General features: G+C 31.5%; 1 long non-coding RNA gene across 1 annotated transcript; it reads left to right on the forward strand.

The window, feature by feature from the left end:
* The first annotated feature begins 4,628 nt into the window (after positions 1-4,628).
* Positions 4,629-6,713, forward strand: LOC115978776. The gene is made up of 3 exons (XR_004088864.1): positions 4,629-4,747; positions 5,176-5,240; positions 6,010-6,713. It is a non-coding gene; the product is annotated as an uncharacterized LOC115978776 (long non-coding RNA).
* The last annotated feature ends 329 nt before the right edge of the window (positions 6,714-7,042 follow it).

A 7,042-nucleotide genomic window follows, 5' to 3' on the forward strand; every position in this document is an offset into this window, starting at 1 on the left:
TAATTATGAAATTTGTTATGAGAAAAAAGGTTGTGACCGTAAATGTATAATTACTCATTTTTTTAATGAAAATAATTACTCCTAATTCTAGAGTATGCATGAAAAGTATTAATGCCCAATTAAACGATAAGCATTTCCATCAACTAAGAGACACGAGGCCTGAATATTGTGACCCGCCCTCAAAAAAAAAAAAAAAAACAATAATAGTGACCTAATCCTCGGCTATAGGAGTAGACTAGTCCCAAAGCTCATTTATACTATTATTTAAAGGGCTTCCCCTGTTTGGTATAGACATTTCCTTAGTTAAAAAATATCCATATTCCCTTAAATTAAGTAGAGACAAAATTAAAGGATAATTTGTAAAAATACATCTTTTAGCTCTTGCAAAAATATTGCCTATAAAATAGGATTGAAATGCCCCAACTACCCACGGTCATAGTTGTCAAAATGTGAATCGATTTTTAATTTTTTCGTATTGTGTATTGTAAGATACACAAACACTTAATAAAATTTATAAAAAATTATAAATATACATATATAAAGGGAATATTCATTATAAATTTTGAATATATTCAACTAATGACTAATTTATTTATCACTTATGTAATAATATTTGTTGAGGACAAATTTTTCATACCACATGGTTTTATTTCATTGGCAACTCGCACTACATCAATATTATCATGGATTTTGGAAAATCTACTTTAAAGCCCAAAAGAGCCTATATTTACACAAAATGATACCAAAGCCCACAGTCCAAAACCCATGGCGAAATTATCTCATCAAAGCCCATGGTTCAAGCTCATGACACATCATTTCATTTTCGGCTCATGATTCAAGCTCATGAGTCTCATCGAGGGGATTTTGGGAGTCATGGTTTGGAGAGCCAAGAAGTATGTTCAGTAAAACTCTAGCGGTTCAAAGTTGATAAAGGAAAACATGTTGCTTGGCATGTCTTCCCTAATTCCTTGAACTCTAACAGACCAGTGTGCAAAAATACTTAAAATGATAAAATTCTTCATGCTCTTTACATAAAAATTAATGTTCATCGTATAATATAAGTTTAAAAATATAATTATATTATTTCATATAAATTATATTATTATTTTCATTTAAATCAATCACAAGCACATGGCTAAATCTATATTAATATCTCATATTTAGCATTAAATGCTCTCCAAGATTTGGTTAAAACATAAAGAGACCATAATTACATCTCTAAAACTTCATCAAATATCAACCAACTAGTTTATTACTTACCAAAATTATATTGTAATAAAGCCATAGACTAAACATGTAACCTTCCAAAAGAGGAAACTTAGTCAAAAATACTAGCAACAGTTCTAGCAGAAACTACCTTAACTCTAGCAGAAGCTGCAATAGCTCCTGTAGAAACTACAACAGCTCCAGTAGAAGCTGCAGTAACTCTAACAGCAACTGCAATAGCTCTAGCAGCAACTGTAATAGCTCTAGTAACAACTTAGGTAGTTGACACATATCCTAAAATGACATCACTTGCCCATTAATGGTCAATCCCAGCAACTACCTGCTATACCAAAAGAAGTAAGGATCCCATAAAAGAAATCCTACCATTTTAAGCCAAATCTTTAGCCTCTAGCTACAATACTAGAAATAGAAGGATCCCATAAAAGATATCATACCATTTTCAGCCAACACCATGAATTTAATGCTAAATATTTTCCTCTAGCAGAAGATGTCATTTAGATGACATCATCCAGCAATGTTAGCTACTGCAGCAGCTACTATTGTAGAACTGACAGTTGTAACAGCAACTCCAGCAGCATTAAAGGCTCAGAATTTCTTCTTTTAGCTAAAACAAAAAAAAAACAACTAAGTAAGTCACTTGTTTTGCCAAAAACCTTTCCTTATTTGCTAATTTTCCCTTCAACTAATTCAAACTTAGTTACATACTTGGCTCTATATAAAGAGGACTAAGCAACACACAACTCACCGGACCATTATACACCATCCATTTCTCTCTCACACTCTTGTTCTGAAACTTCATCATCTTGCTACCCATATCTCTAAACATTTCCTTACTCCTCCATCTCTCTTACAAAATCTCTCTTCTTAGATAAAAACACAACACACATATTACAACACTACTACCCATCTCTCCCACACTTAATAATCTGAAATATCATCATTTTGATGCCCATAAATACATCTCCATCTCTTTCTCTATTTCTCTTACAATACCTCTCTTCTTAGAAAGCAACATAACCCATGACATAACACAAAAAACCACTCCAGCAGCAACTATAAGCTCATATATTTATTATATTTAACCTTCATATTATCTATCTCACACTTCCATATATTTTATAAACACATTCCTCACAAACTATCCATACATACTTCTCACATATATTTATTTCTTATATATTTTACAAACACCATATCTCACAAAACATATATATTTCTTATAATCTCCATACATCTTAAAAGATACAAAATGCCCTTCCAAGAACATAATATTAAAAGCCCTTCTCATAGAAGGCAATATCACTTATATCTTACTAAAAACTAAAAGAGCATCATCAAGGGGAATTTCATTTAAGTGCATGATAATGGGGAAAAATTTAATCAACCTTTGCACATGGCTGAACATATTCTCTCTCCCTCCAGTTGCACCCATTTTTCCCCTTTAATCATGAAGTCACCATGAAAGGACTCACAATACCATACCACATCGCTAGACTCATTTTACCATGCTGCTGAAATGTTATAAGTCCACTGATGTTATATAGCTGGAGACAAAATCTATGAAGATAAGTTATTATATCTTTATTGAATATATTTACATTATTGAATATATTTTATTTTATTATCATTATACCGTTGTACTCATATTATTATGCTGCTGGAATGTTATCAGCTCACCAATGTTATACGGTTGGAGCCACAAATCATATAAAGAATAAAGTGATGCTATATGACTAGAGTTAGAAACATACAAGATAAGTCAATACTTCTCTATCTCCAAGATTACATTATTAAGTATACGTTAACTCATCATTATTGCACCGCTGGATGCAAGCTACTTTAATATTATCTCGTTATTTAATAAACATGGATTCACTAGTGCTTCATTAATAAATATGTATATTAATAAATTGAATTCATCTCACTACCAGACTTATATCATTTGGACATAAACCACCGTTGGACAATTATCATTTGGACATGAACCACCGTTGGACATATATTATTCAAACATATACTGATCGACATATATTATTTGGACATGAACCATAACTGGATATAAACTACATGACATATATTATTTGGACATGAACCACTGCTGGATATATATTATTTGGACATAAACTATTTGATATACATTATTTGGACATAGACCATTGCTGGACATACTTTATTATGTTGAACATGAACCATGAACCGTAGCTGGAAATGGACTATTTTGGACTCATCCCATTGTTGGACATTTGACACTTAATTAATTATAATATTGGACATCACTTAACACACATAACAATAATGTTTAACTTGTCATATAATCAAAGCTATTCAATTAAACATATTATTTATTTATTTCAACCATTATCATGATTCTTAGACTTTGGACTTTATCTATTTTGTAGGCTTAAAAATGCACCAGAAGTCATTGGTCTATGCGGCCCAATGTTGAGTTCCGGATTGAACTCCCCAAAACAAATCTAGGTTTAGCAAAGTCACACCTCCAGCGAAAGACACATGGCTACGCACAAAAACTGCCTCCAACAATATTTAACAAGCCAACTAAATAAATCAAACTAGCATTTTGTTCATAACATACATATTCAAATTACTTAAATTCAAAAGTGATAATATATTACAAATGACTCAAAAATAATAATTTATTTTCATCATATTCATCAAATTGCCTAATCAACCTCATCAAAGTCAACGCTATTTTCATGTTTATAATTTTGCAAATTTATTTCTTCATTAAAGTTTTCTTCATCATTATTCGTCATTAACATTTACTATCTCTTGTTCTTTTTATTTTAATAATTTTTCTATAATTTTTTTTTTTGGCTTTCTAGTTTCTTGGACTTATAACAATAATGATAAAAAAAAATTAAATAAATTTTTTAATATTAAGGTGAAAGGTAAATGTGTACTGTGTAGTCCAATTGCAGGAGAGAGGGGAAAAAAACTTATGAATATGTTATTTTAGTAGGCTAAATTAAGTAAACTAATAATTTATTACTAAAAACAAGTCTAACAACTTGTTAGATTTAAATAAAAGTACAAATTTTCACAAAAAAATCTCATTTTAAAGTATTTGTCTATGTATTGTATGATATGTATAATTTTACAATATGATACGATTCATACGATACGTACATTATATCATACGATTTATAAGCACTTACGATATGTCATTATGATACAAAATTTTTTGCATACAATACGATACATATCGCATATCATACAATACTAACAACTATGCCCATGGTTCCTATCAAAAAAACAATTCCAAAAAAAAAAAAAACCCACGTATAATTCAAAACATATAGCCAACCAGTTATCCAAACTCAATCTTACCACCTCCACCTCTATCAAAAAATGAAAACTCATTCTTACCCACAAGGCCACAATCAAACGGTTTCTAAAATTTTACTCCCCATTTCTCTTTCCAGACCACAACCATGGCAATCCACAGCCATACAGCCACACAGACAACAACTCTTTGCTCAGAGGTTTTTCCTCTAAAAAGGTTTGGTATAGTTTCTTTTATAGAGAATTTTTTTGGTTTATTTGGATTTGATTAGTGGGTTTGATTGTTTGGTGGGTGAAAAATAAACTGAGGTTGTGGAATTGAGAAAGAAAGAGTTCCATAGTAGAGAGTATCATCTATACTATTCAACTAGCAGTATGATCATCTATAGATAAGGATGGCAAGATGAGATGTTTGGGAATAAAAATCATCAATATTTTTCCTTTCAACCTTCTCATTTTTTTTCTAATGGTGTAATATTATGCAAAATTGAAATGAATGACACAGATAAGAAATCAGGGAAAGGAGAATAAGGATGGCAAGATGAGATGTTTGGGAATAAAAATCATCAATATTTTTCCTTTCAACCTTCTCATTTTTTTTTCCTAATGGTGTAATATTATGCAAAATTGAAATGAATGACACAGATAAGAAATCAGGGAAAGGAGAAGAGAATTGTGAAGGCGTCACATTTGAACGCATGGTTGAAAAGGTTAGCCTATTGCCTCACCCTTTTGAATTAATTTTGTTTAAGAATTATCAAGTACTATCTTTTTCTTAATTTTTCCTTTTTGTATACATTGCTGGGTTTTGAAATTATGCCTTTTTCTTCTCTTATTTGTTCTGTTATCTGTTCTATTGACATATGTTACAACGTTTCATCTAGATCAAATTGTTTTTTTTGTAGGATGGAAAAACCCCTCATTGGAGGGACCATTTGGGTTTGTTATGTGTTTAAGCATCTCACTTCCAATTTTATTTGAGAGTTTTTAAATAATGTTTGCAGTTAGTTTTTGTAGTTCCTAATAATTATGATTGGAAAAACCTATAGTTTTTAACATAAATCCATCTGGTATAGTTGCTGAAGATGGTTTGAGAGGTTTGTTCTTTTTCTATTTGATACAGTGCTTCACTTGCACCCTTTCCCCTCCATTGTGGATTTTAATCAATTGTTGGGTGCCATTGCAAGAATGAAGCATTACTCTGAAGTAATTAATCAAATTAGAGATATGGAATCATTAGGGATTGCTCCCAATATCTTTGGCTGGAACAGTAGCAGATAGCAGTGGTACCTTGGTTTCTAGGCTTCATTGTGTTGCAGTTGATCTGTTCTTTCTTCCATTGTGGATCAACTTTCAATGCGTAGATACATTCAAATGCTTTTCCATGTTAGCGAATGCTCAGATTTTTAGTGTGCATTTCAGGGTTATTGATAAATGATAATAGTAAGGAATATCTTGATTTCTCATTCATTTTTGCAGGAAAACCTATGGAACCTATTGTATTTCAGGGAGAAAGAAAAAAATTAATGGAATAAGCATCAACGTTGAAGTTGTTATGGCATTCTGATGAAATTTTCTTCGCACTTGCACGGAAGCCTTTAGTAAGTAATGGGTTTCTTCACAAAAATCTATTAAGGGGAAGCTAAATCAAGGCTTCATTGAATGTATAAGTTGGCAAGGTATTCTTTTAGTGTCAGATTGAAGATCAAAGAATAAAAGATTGGAAGGGTCAAGTTTCATTTGCAAAGATCAAGAAGGCAAAGGGATCATAGCTGGCTACGATATTTGGGAAACTCTGGACAAGGTGGCAATTAATTGTTTGGCTGTTAAAGCTCTCGAATAGTAAGAAACAAAGGATTTATAAAGATCATTATTCTTCTAGGTAATGCTTAAGTAGAGACCTTATATCAAAACACAAGGGTTCCTAGATGGCTTACTCAACATAGGCTGGCAAATGGAAGGAATATGGTTTAGAATGGCTGATAAGAGAGTGCTTAAGAAAGCAAATGATCTTGGGTGGTAGAGCACAGACAAGGTTTGAAATTAGGACTACTTGCTCAAATACTATAGCAAAGAAGAGTTAGGTGTTACTAGTATTTCAACACCGAAGTAAAATATAAAAGCTACATATTTTATCATAGCTGCTTGCTCACTCCCAAGTGCAGTAGATCATAGCAATATAATTCTTAGAGTACCGAGATCAAACCACAAGGAGTAAGGTAAATTCAAAGACAATGTAATCAAATAACAATTTGGATGAATAACAAAAGTAATATTTTTTTGCTTGGCGACTGGTTTAAATCAATATTTTAAATACTAGGGCATTGGGGTGTTTCTTTATATCGATATGAAATTCTTTGTGATCTAACAAAATATTTATTTCATAATTTATTGTTCTTAAAAAATTAAAAACTTATGATTCAGTTGAACCGAGACAATCAAGAATGCATGATAACCTAGATTAATAATCTGGTTCGAATAGTTTTCAGAAAAAACCGTTCACTTTAAAACC

This window comes from Quercus lobata, chromosome 3, assembly GCF_001633185.2.
Source record: "Quercus lobata isolate SW786 chromosome 3, ValleyOak3.0 Primary Assembly, whole genome shotgun sequence".
In the NCBI taxonomy this organism is placed as follows: Eukaryota; Viridiplantae; Streptophyta; class Magnoliopsida; order Fagales; family Fagaceae; genus Quercus; species Quercus lobata.